Genomic DNA, 11224 nt, shown 5'->3' with positions numbered 1-11224 from the left:
TTAGTCATTTGATGCTGGTCAATTCATAGTGCTAAAGTTGTCAACATCTATCTTGAATACAGCATTTCATCTCCACAGCCAGTATAACCCTGTCTCAGATTCATCCACCCACCCACAGACATTCCTACAGAAAAGCCATTGATGTCAAAAGTCAACCGATTTGAAGTATGCACGTGTTTATTTACTGCTGTGTAGTACACTACAAATAGCCTTCTCTTTGTCGCCTCTGAGTCACAGGGGGTTGGTGGCACCTTCATTGGGGAGAACGGGCTAGTGGTAGTGGCTGGAGCGTAATAAGTGGAATGGTATCAAATACATCAAACACATGGGTTTCCATTTGCTCCGTTCCAGCCATCATTATGCGCTGTCCTCAACTCAGCAGCCTCCACTGCTCTGAGTGGATTCCAGTGGGCAAGTAGAGCCAAACGTGACCAAGCAATTACAGCCTAGACAGCCCAGTAGTGTCTTGTGTGTGAGTGAGTGTGTGTGGGGGCCCTGAGGAGTTTCCAGATAACCTTGCGGGGAGTGAGTGTTAAAGGGGCAGCCTCTCTCACTCTAACTCTCTCTCACTGCAGGCCTTCCTACTCCTATGCTGTGCCTTTTACTTTCCTTCGCTCTCTGCCATGAAGACCCTCTTACACGTGACTGCAGGGAGGCTTGAGTGGAGCAAGGGAACATTTACCATGGCGGTGCTCCTGTCTTTCTTATGCCAGACAGTAGAAAGCTTCTCAGATCTATGCAGCCCAGACTGTGTTCTATGTCTAGTAGACTCTCATTGGAGGGATAGATTTGATTGTGTAGCGAAGCTCTTATGAATGTGAGTATCTATCCATCTTCCGACCTACATTGATATGAGTCACTGTACATGTGCTTCCTGCATGCCTGAAGGGGGGAGTTTGTATAGAGTTTGTATAGCAGCAGTTTCTGGAGCTTAAAAGAAAAAATACATTTGAAAATAAATCTCTGTTATAAGTGAGTTCCTGTCTAAAGCAGTGCCTTCGTTTTACATATCCTATTAACATTGTACAGTCCCCTGTCTGTAGTCATATGAACTTTGTCCAAGTTACCTGTTTGAATACATTGATATATACAAAAGTGAGTTTGGCTTTTCCCCCAAAGGAGATCTATTTGTCTAAAACTACCACATTCTTTCAACTACCCGTCTTGTAATGTACACAGAACACCCAGTTTGTGGTACACATTGCCTGTTTTGTTGAAGATGGCTATAGAAAGGTGCACACAAACACTCATATACATTTCCTCTGTATGTGTAAATGCTACTCCTACCATATGTGAACTGAAATATGTTAAGTCCCTGAAATATTCATCTGCCATGGTAGGCTAATCTGATGTAGCACATGGATGGGTGATGATAGGATGATGGCCTATTCTACTTTGATACCGAAGTTACTTTTTCGTAGTAGGTTAGGAGAACTTAAGCAGCAGATTGGGAGAACTAACGTAGGTTATTAAGGCAAAAATTCTCTCCTAACCTGCTACGAAAATCACTTTGTATCAAAGTGGTGTGAGAAGAGGGTTTCTACCAGCAGCATATGAAAGGAAGTGGCTCAACTCTGACCCCTTGTGGTGAAGATTTTGACAAGCAAGTTGTGGTGTTGATATATCTACATACACTGTAGAGGGCACTGTTTTCATATTTGGCCGTGTGTCCACAATGAGATTTGGGTCATTCTAGCAAGTTTCGATGATACTAAACATTGTAGTGTAACAAGAAAGTGGAATGACTGAGACAGACATGTTGGAAATGTTGACATTTATTGACAGTTTAAAAAAAATTATTATATTAGTTATATTATGGCTAATATGAAATTGTATGAGTTTATAAAGATTCTCTGACATAGTGAAATTCATATCAAAAGGTAAAGACACATAAGAGTATTTATCCAGGCCTTGCATCAAGATATAAAATAGTGTAGCATTCGTTCTATCTTACTTCATTGTCCTTCCCCGTTCATAGAATTTTCCATTACATCGCACATGTCTGTGGAACATATCACGAGCAGATTGTATTACTATCCCAGATCCATGTAGTCAAGCCCCACCCCCAAGAACAGTATTTCCAGGAATCCCCCTTGTGATTGCCCAAGGGATTCCTGGGAAAACTGGACCCCGGGAGCGAGGAAAAGGCCAAGGTAATGCAGCAAATGCACTCAGGAGGAGGTGGTGAATTAAAGCATGGAAAACACACCAGTAACTATAGTCTTTACTGGACCACACGGCTGTATGAAGCAGAGGTAAACATCATGGGTGGAGCGATGATATGGCATCTCAGATATGTGGCCAGACCTGGGAGAGAGAGAGAGAGAGAGAGGCTGGGAGGGGCAGCACCAGTCACGGGGGCCCTCCATCCCTAATATCCTGAACATAGGTCTCCATTAGAAGACCGTCTAAAATAAGGCAGAGAGGTATAGACATGGGGCCACCACTCAGACTGCTCACCCCGTTGTAGCTGCGCCCCCCTTCCCGAGCTACAGTGCTTCATCTCAGACTCCCAATTGACCAGAGATGCAGCACTGCACCTGGGGCCTGAGGACCAAGCAATAGACCTACACAGTAAAACATCAACGCCAGTGTTCTGGCAGGCCCCCCCCCCAGATTTACCTTACCTGTCTTCTCTTCACATCGCTATAGGATAGTTCTGACTAAGAAAGTTGGAGTTAGGTAAGAAACCAAAGAATTCCTAAGACCCCAGTGCAGACTGACCTGTGGGTAAGAAGAGCAATGGAGGATTCTTTAGAGCGCTCAACGAAACAGCATGAACCACACATAAGTACATTGTGACAGTTGTCTGTGCAGTCCCATTCCAGTATCAAACTGTAAGAGGGAGGTACCATAAAGACTGAGGCTTGCTGTATATTGGGGGAATGTGCGGGCTGTAAACGTTATGTTGGAGAACAGGAAATGACTTTGACCCCTGCCTGCCTGCATATTTAAATGTTGCTCCTTCCTGTCCCTGTGCCCTCAACTCGTCACTCCCACTGACATTCCTCCCTGTTCCCACAACCCTAATCCCTGCAATCCCACTGACATTCCCAAATTCCCACACCCCTAATCCCTACATGGGGATTGGAGTACTTGGGGTGTTTTGGAATGCGTTTGGCACTGATTTTTGAGGAGCTTCAGCCATGTTGGATTGTGGCCACAGAGTTTTAATCAGCAGCACGCTGTTGAGAGAGATGCTGCCATCATGACAGCAGGGGTGTGGGCCGTTCTCCTGTTCCAGCACGTTCTTCTCACAGCGACCACAGAGGGGGTAGGGTGCCAGGAGCATCGCCCAAACTAAACCCCTAACTGCAGGACACCCAGCCGCAGAGCAAACAAACAATTAAGTCCCAAATGGTACCCTATTCCCCATAGAGTGCACTACTTTTGGTCAAAAGTAGTGCACTATATAGGGAACAGGGTGCCAATTGGTACACATCCCAGGAGCTCCCTCTCTCCCTCTGCTCTCAGTATACTTCCTCTACTCTTCACATTACACCCAGGATTCCTCCATCAGCCTTGCCTCTCATCCCTGTGGCTATGAAATCTCTCCCTAGATCACTGCTACTGTACTGGAGCTTCCATTTTAAAAAATGATCTAACTCATTCCACATACCGTTAGCCTTGCTCTCACTCATTTCTCACATAAAGTTTGTGGGCACCATTTCCCAGTTGATTCTTAATGCTATTACTTGATAATTAAACTGGTGTACTCATATACATTAGATTAAATAATCAGTTAACTTGATAGAACATTATAACGTTCTAATAACTTTTGAACTGATACCCTAATCATATGAGAGAGGATCCCTCACTGGAGAGGTGTGATATGTCTATGCTAGGTGCTGGTGAATGGACTAGATGTATGTAGGTGTCAGGGTGACCAGGTCCCTGGGTTCACAGGGGACACATCTGTTGCTGGGCCTCTGGGTGTCACTGAGGTCACAACACCACAGACTTCAGGCAGGAAGGCAGGGGCACAGTGCCCTGCCTGCTTCCTGAGCGTGTAACTAGCCTGGCCCACAAAGACAGGATTACTGGAGCCTCCTGCCTACCCACATCAGGCCTCAGGCACCACAAGGAGGCTTGAGGAGGAGGTGAAGGAGGGAGGATGAGAAGGAGGAGGAAGAGGAAGGAGATGGAAGAGAAGGAGGAGGAAACTCCCATGGAGCGCTGACACTTCATCTGGTTTATATACAGTAATTATTTAATGTTTGTGCTTGGCTGGTAAAAAATAGCTAAACACACAATTGAATCAGAGTAAAGAAGACACCATCAGCTTGTTCTGTCAGGAGGAAGTGATGTTGTTGTGGGTCACTGGTGACAGTAAGGTTTCAGACAAGTTTTCTTGGATCTGACATCTGATATCATCTGATACACAGCGTTCCCCTCTGTGTCTGACTTTCGGCCAATTTAGAATGGCGGGCTAACTGTGCCCTTGAACAGTGTCTCTATCTGGCACGTTTCAGTGTGTGGACATGGACACCGCAGAACATTACTCAGCAACCAGACACTATGCTGAGCTCATATAAACACCTGTGACTGAGTGCTCAGTTTTGACCCTCATCCCAGGAAGAGGGATGGTGTAATCACACAATTGTTGCACAGGTCTGGGGGATTGCATAGGGGCCACTCACAGGGATACACCAGACTGTAGCCTACATGAAAAAAATAAAGTCTTCTCTTTCATTTCTGAGAAGTTACATCAGTTGTCAATCACAGCCATAATGTCTGACCCCTGAGGAGGTTTAGGCCGATAATTGGGCTGAGATAACGGAGCTGACATCATGTGATACTCACCTATTGGTTACAGTGTATGCGCTGTCCTTTGGTTCTGTCTGAAACAGGGAAAGACAGAGAGAAGAAAACAGTTAAACACCAGTCCCAGAAGACAGACAGCAGATCCACAAGGCTTCACACAGACACACAGGAACAGGACACTCAATAGCATGGGCTCATGGATAGTTGTGTCTAACTCTGTTTGGCTAAGGTATGGCCTGCAGAGATAGCTTAGTGATGATGCCATAGACAGAGCCATACTCGGAGTTGTTCTCACAGTCCAAACTAAAGTGTCCGAAAGCAGTAATAAATATTTAGGAGTACAATAAATCTCCTGTAATCTAATTTAAGGAGTTTCCCATTTATTCCAAAGAGAGAAAGCAACAACAAAAAAAGAATCATCAAATAAAAATAAGAAATAACATGAGAAATCCGTAGCAGTTTTGAACTATCTCCAAGGAGCTTTAGGTTGTCTCAAACCTCTCTCCTGGAGCCTCCCCGCGGCCCTTATAAGGAATTCTGAGCCAATTTTATTTTGGGATCATGGAAAATGTAGCTGTACTTTGGTAAACATTCACTCTTTCGGGGTCTTTCAGGCTCTTGCAGGCAGGCGGTGATCATGGAAGCAGATAGTTTGTCACTGCTCTCAGCATGCCTGCCCCCCCTCTTCCTCGCTCTCTCGCTCTCGCCGGCTGGCTGCACACATTCCCTTTTCTAGTCACAGTCTGCTGCTGGCTGACTTAAAAAGGGAAAAGTGAGCGTGAAGGTGGAGAAGCCAGTAAAACCCGAGCACAGTCACAAAGAAGGACTGCCATTTTGTCAAAATAATGTGTTGGGAACTGACCAGAGACTATTCCATATCTATAAAGGGTGCTGCATACGTGCCTCATCCAGCACCCCGGATGTCTCACCCCCACAGATGTCTACAGGCCGAGAAAATATAAACAAACACAACACTTCTCTGCCATGCTTTGTGTGTCTAATGATACGGATACCACAGACACTGTTAATAACCAACACATAACAATAAACATTGCATCCTGGATCCATTTCCTGTTTCCCATGCTCTTGTGTTAATAAAGTTTTATTATCACGTTAATATCAACTCGTTTATTTCTTATGACAGCAATAGTGCACATTCTTTGAGTATTACATGGTCTGTACTACTATGTAAAGACTGGGGTGTAATATATCCTAATCTACAGTTTGCTATACATGGCACATCCTATGCTAGATGTTATGAATGTTCTGGGTTTAAATGCATGGCCATTTTACCATATAACCGAAGACCTTTCCAGCCTAAACATTTGTCAAAATGATTTGTAAACCTTGTCCCTTTTTTTCTCCAAAGTCAGAAAACTATCACTTGAAAGTGACAAGGTGAAAAATACATTGCCAAGACTTGTTTACATTGGTGTGTATGTGTGTGAGTTGTGTGCAAGCTCCTCTGTGTGTGTGTGTGTGTGTGTGTGCGTGTGTGCGTGCGTGCCTGAAGTGCCTCAGCCTGTGCCAAAGTGCTCACCTCCACAGACGTACAGACAGACGTGCAGGCAGACGTTGTGTTTACACAGACACAGGCCCAGGGTATGATAATGGAGAGAGCGAACGCTCCTGCACGCCCAAACATTGCCTTTTAAGGTCCCCTCTCATTTCTCCCCATCTCCTTAAATCATCTAGACAGGAAGCGTGAGGAGGGTGGGGGAGGCCTCCCTCTCTCTCTCATTCCTTCTTTTCTCTCTCTCTCTCTCTCTCTCTCCTGCATGCTCTCTCTGTATACCACGGTAGATGAATCAGATGTGTAGTTGATGAAGCCCAGGCCTTTCTAGTACCGCTGAGCTACAACACTGACTCAGCCTCTCTCTCTCTCTCTCTCACTGATGTGGCGAGGCTGAAATTTCAGAAGCAAAGACCAGAGGAGACAAAGTAAGAAATTAATGTCATAGCAGAGGTTAATGAGTCGTCGTGGCAAACCTTCACGTGGGTCTTACTTTGTTAAACATACAGTGAGACATTATGGTCAGAGTAGTATTTGACAGCTCTGCGGAGGAGCAGAAATTTATGGGAGAAACTTTGCAACTTGCATCCCTGAATAACTCTAAGAGGCCATCCTTTCGTGCCAAAACCATCCAGAGGCTTATTAATGTATTACTGTGTAAGGAATGCACTAATGACTAAGCTACAGTCAAATAAGCTGTGAAATCAAAGGCTGTCAGTCTGTCGCTTACGTAATTGAACTTTCTACTAAAAGCTCATTTCTACCTTTGGGGCCTGGACTTGTTTGGACAGTACATGCCCCATCTTCACCAGGGTACGCCTAGATCAAAGCGTCTGTGTGCTGTGGCTCTAATCCTATCACAGATCCGGGACAGCAGAGGTCCTTGGAACCCCCTCAGGGCACCCCACGCCTGATCCCACAACGCTCCCTCCGAGATGCCTTCCATAAACATAGGATTCCCAGCACTTTTGGAATTTGGGCTGGACGTATTTCTCAAGATCAAGAGAGCGTTTCTGAGAAAGAATGCGTCTCTTATCCCAACGGGCCAAGGACGGTTGTGTGAGTTTGAGTGTGTGTGTGTGTGTGTGTGTGTGTGTGTGTGTGTTGGCATGTGTGTAGGCTAGATAGTGAACTGTACATTCTTTTTGGAATAGCCAGAAAATAAAACTAAGAGGGCCAAGAACTATAATGAATGAACCCTTAAAAAACACTTCTAACAAATAATACATTTACTGATGTCACTGAGGGTGAATTTGCTGCTGATACTCTTTAGTCATATCATCGATGAACAAATTCAGCAATAATTGAGCAATTTCTTCTACCAGGTGTCAAAGGTTTGGATAAAAGACACACAAGGAAATAACAGAACGAAGTAACGAACAGTGAGCATGAAATTGTCAGTCTTTTTCTAAAATGTATGTTGCAGTCACAACGGACAAGATGGATCAGAGATTTCTAAAAGACACAAATTAACATCTCTTTTTATGAGTCATATGAGACCAGCTGGAGCTTTTTCTTTACAACCCGGAGAGGAAGTGACAAAACGGCTGAAGCATTCCCAGAACGCTGAGAGAGAGAGAGATGGAATCTGGAATGTGAGGCTGTAGCTACGGAAACTTAGCTTGCACCACTATAGCAGCCAAAGGATCATGAGACAAAGTGTGGGGATAAATTCACCCATCTATAAGGACGTATAATAGATTAGAGAGCCAAACAACCTCTATGTGGTATTGTGTGTGTATCTTAGAGAGAGAGAGAGAGAGAGAGAGAGAGAGAGAGAGAGTATATGTAAGTATGTATCTATGATCAGGACCCTCAGCGGGCTGTCTGTCCTCCTTCGGCCATGTGAACAGAGGACTCTGTCAGTCTCTGAGGAGTTAACTCCCTCCCTGGCGTTCATGTGGAAGTGACCCTGGGAACGGGGGTCCCTTGGGCCCTGGGGAGGAGGAGAGTGACGCAAAGGACAGGCCAGAGAGCCAGGGCCACCAAAGGGTCATGTGAAAAGGCTTCGCGGTTTGATGGCTTCCAAACCTTTTACTCCTTTCAAAATAAATCCAGCATTTCCTCTCCCTACATCTCTGTCTCCATCCCCATAACTCTCCCTTACATCCCTCCTCATTTAAACTATCCATACCATCCATCCAATCATCCATCCATCCACTGATATGATGTACTGCATTATTAATCCACTCGAAGGACACTGACAAGACATGGGTTTAGACATGGTCCAAAATAGCAAGAGAAACATACAAGAAATGATTAACCACACACCTACAACTAAAAAGAGTGGATGCCCAAATCTGAATGTGAAATGAAATTGTATCTTCAAGTTAAGATGTGAAGGAAGGTCTTGACAGCTGATGCCCTGATGATTCATGATGTATGATGACGTACATTTGTCAACTCATATGGACTGCAGGCCTTGCTGGTTTCCTCTGAATGGACACTGCCCTTGTACTAGGTACATTTATGATCTCCGGACTCATAGCTGATCATTTCCAATCAACTCTCATAAGAAAAGCACCATTTTGCAAGAGAGAGAGATTTTTCATATTAAAGGTTGGTGTGTGTGCGTGGTTGGGCACGTGCATTCCCGTGCATGAGGTAGCCAACACTGACCCTGAGGCACCCAGCAGCTGGCTACATCTGCTGCCTCTTTGTTTGTTAGAAGGCTCTGCTGTTAGTGTCAGGAAGAGGAGAGGAGAAGAAGAGGCAGGGAAGGAACACGAGACAAAGACGGAAAGTGGGTGGGGGGGATGGGTGTGTGTTCACATTTCCCATGTCATACCCTGATGAAATATAACTTGAAGCAGCTAGAGCATTGTATTTATTTGTGCAAACATTGTGCAGAATGTCACAATGTTAATGGCTATCATCCTTGTTTATTGAACTGCTTGGCTGCTTATGACACCTAAGTGCTGTGTGAATCTGTCGTTCTGCTGTCTATTTGCGTAATGTCCGAAAATCTAAACAACATGTTCAAATGCTACGTTTAATCAGGATCTTTCACACAATGTATCAAAGTAGAAGGAGCAACAGAGGAAAACAACAGATAAATCTTGAACTACATTTGGAATTTCTAAGCAAGCTGAGGTAATATGAAGCAGAAAATACATTATTTCTCGTTTCCATGGTGAGTTAGATTTAGGCTGTATAGCGAGCCACTTTGATGTAAAGCAATTGAGTTAAGCAACTGTCACAGCAGCAGAGAGGGACTGCCATTTGCTCACTCTCAGGTGATGGTACTTTATGACATCAGCCCTCAACCTTGACCTCTCTCTCTCTCTCTCAAGCTGACACATATTGAAATAGCAGAGGTGAAAAGTGATTACATGTTTCCATGACCCAAGCGAAAGGAAAACCGATTCGGTAAATAATGCTTGTTAAGCCTGAAACGATTACAACAAAGAATTGCGGGACAAATCTGATCAACCACCAAAATAGCGCTGTCGCAGTAATCAGATGCAATCTCTACGTATGTACACTGGCAGAATTGACACAAGATCAACCAAGAACAATATGTACAGAATATATAAATGTCATGAATCATTGTTAGCAGTGCTTGTCTGTCTCCATTACATTCAGATGAGTTGCTGTGTCACTATGTGCAAATGTGGGTGGGATGAGCTTAGAAAAGGTGGTCAATGAAGAAGCCTAACGCAATCCTGCCCTACACTAACTCAACAAACCATTGTCTTGCTGGCAGTGGCAGCAGCACCAAGGTTCAAACCACTACTAGGAGTAACACTGGAGTGACACTGCTCGGTGTCCCAGTGAGAGCCGTCATCTCACCTCCAGCCCGCCCATCAGCTCAGTGTCACCCTGGCCCGCTGTCTGTCTCTCTACCGTCAATGACACACTGACACACCAGACATATCTCCGCCGCCCCAGACGTGCTTGTCAGACAAAGACACCCTGACCCCAGGTCAGCCAGACCTCAGCCTCCAGCACAGACAGGAGAAGATGACGGATGACAATGCATTCTTTATTCTTTATTTTCTTTTTTTACCATCATCCTTGTACTCTGTCGACCGACTGCCTGCCCACCACAACAAGTCTACCTACGAGCAAATATTAGGGTTTAAAGTGACCATACTGTATGTTACATTACAGTTCACAGATGCCTGGTATAATTTCCACTTTGGGTGAGTGAACCCTGTCAATTGACGAGTGTGAAATCTCTAGCGATGTATGTAAGGGTGTGTAGCTGAGGCATACATACCTGTGTGCTGCTATCTCTGTGGCCTTGGTCCTCGGTGGCTCCTGTGCTGCTGTCTGTGCTGGCCTCGGCCCCGCGGCTGGCTGCCGGCTGGCTGGGATGATGCTGACAGCGCTGAGTGGTGAGGTCTGGGTAGGGGGTGGGCAGTGGTCATGTGGGGTGGGGTGAGGTGGGGGGCTCCTCAACACTGCTACCATGACCGCTCTCTGTATGAGCCCTAATGTCTGAAGGGGGTTCCCAGTGCAAAGCTCCCTTTTGAAGCACAGCTGGCTTAGGAAGCAAAGTCTTTTCTTTTACCTTATATGAGCCGAGGGGCCGGCCCAACGCGAGAGCGGCATGTGAGGGAAAGCCCCCCCCGAGCTCTGTGATTGGCTAGCATGAGGGCCCCCGTGACCTCAGCCTGTGACCTGCAGCGTCTGAGGAGGAGAATCTCTGGGGGAGGGAGGGGTCAGGGTGGAGGGGGGGCTGGGCCTGTCTCCCTTGCAAAGGAAGCCACATTATACCATTTTCATATTTCTTCTAAATTTGGAGTTTTCTGCCCGTGCTGGAGGCTTGGCCGCCCACTCCAGAGTTCCATGTGGAAACCATTAAGTAGGAGAGAGGGCTCCTTGCCATTCCTGCCTGCTCTAGCCGGGCTGGGCCTGGGAACATGGGGCCTCAGACACAGTTATTTGGAATAATTATCTTCCTCTCAAAAAGGGCTCACTGCCCCATATGGGAAAGCATTC

General features: G+C 45.6%; 1 long non-coding RNA gene across 1 annotated transcript; it reads right to left on the bottom strand.

Annotated features, from left to right (window-relative positions):
• Positions 1-1756: 1756 nt before the first annotated feature.
• LOC110488564 (uncharacterized) lies at positions 1757-10770 on the bottom strand. Its single transcript, XR_002468445.3, has 2 exons — positions 10500-10770; positions 1757-4841 (listed from the first exon to the last, which is right to left on the bottom strand). It is a non-coding gene; the product is annotated as an uncharacterized LOC110488564 (long non-coding RNA).
• Between the last annotated feature and the right edge of the window lie 454 nt (positions 10771-11224).

This window comes from Oncorhynchus mykiss, chromosome 14 (genome assembly GCF_057628025.1).
Source record: "Oncorhynchus mykiss isolate SJ-2025 chromosome 14, ASM5762802v1, whole genome shotgun sequence".
Taxonomy (NCBI): domain Eukaryota; kingdom Metazoa; phylum Chordata; class Actinopteri; order Salmoniformes; family Salmonidae; genus Oncorhynchus; species Oncorhynchus mykiss.
The sequence above is the reverse complement of the archived record's forward strand: the minus strand, read 5'-3'. Positions and strand labels throughout refer to the sequence as shown.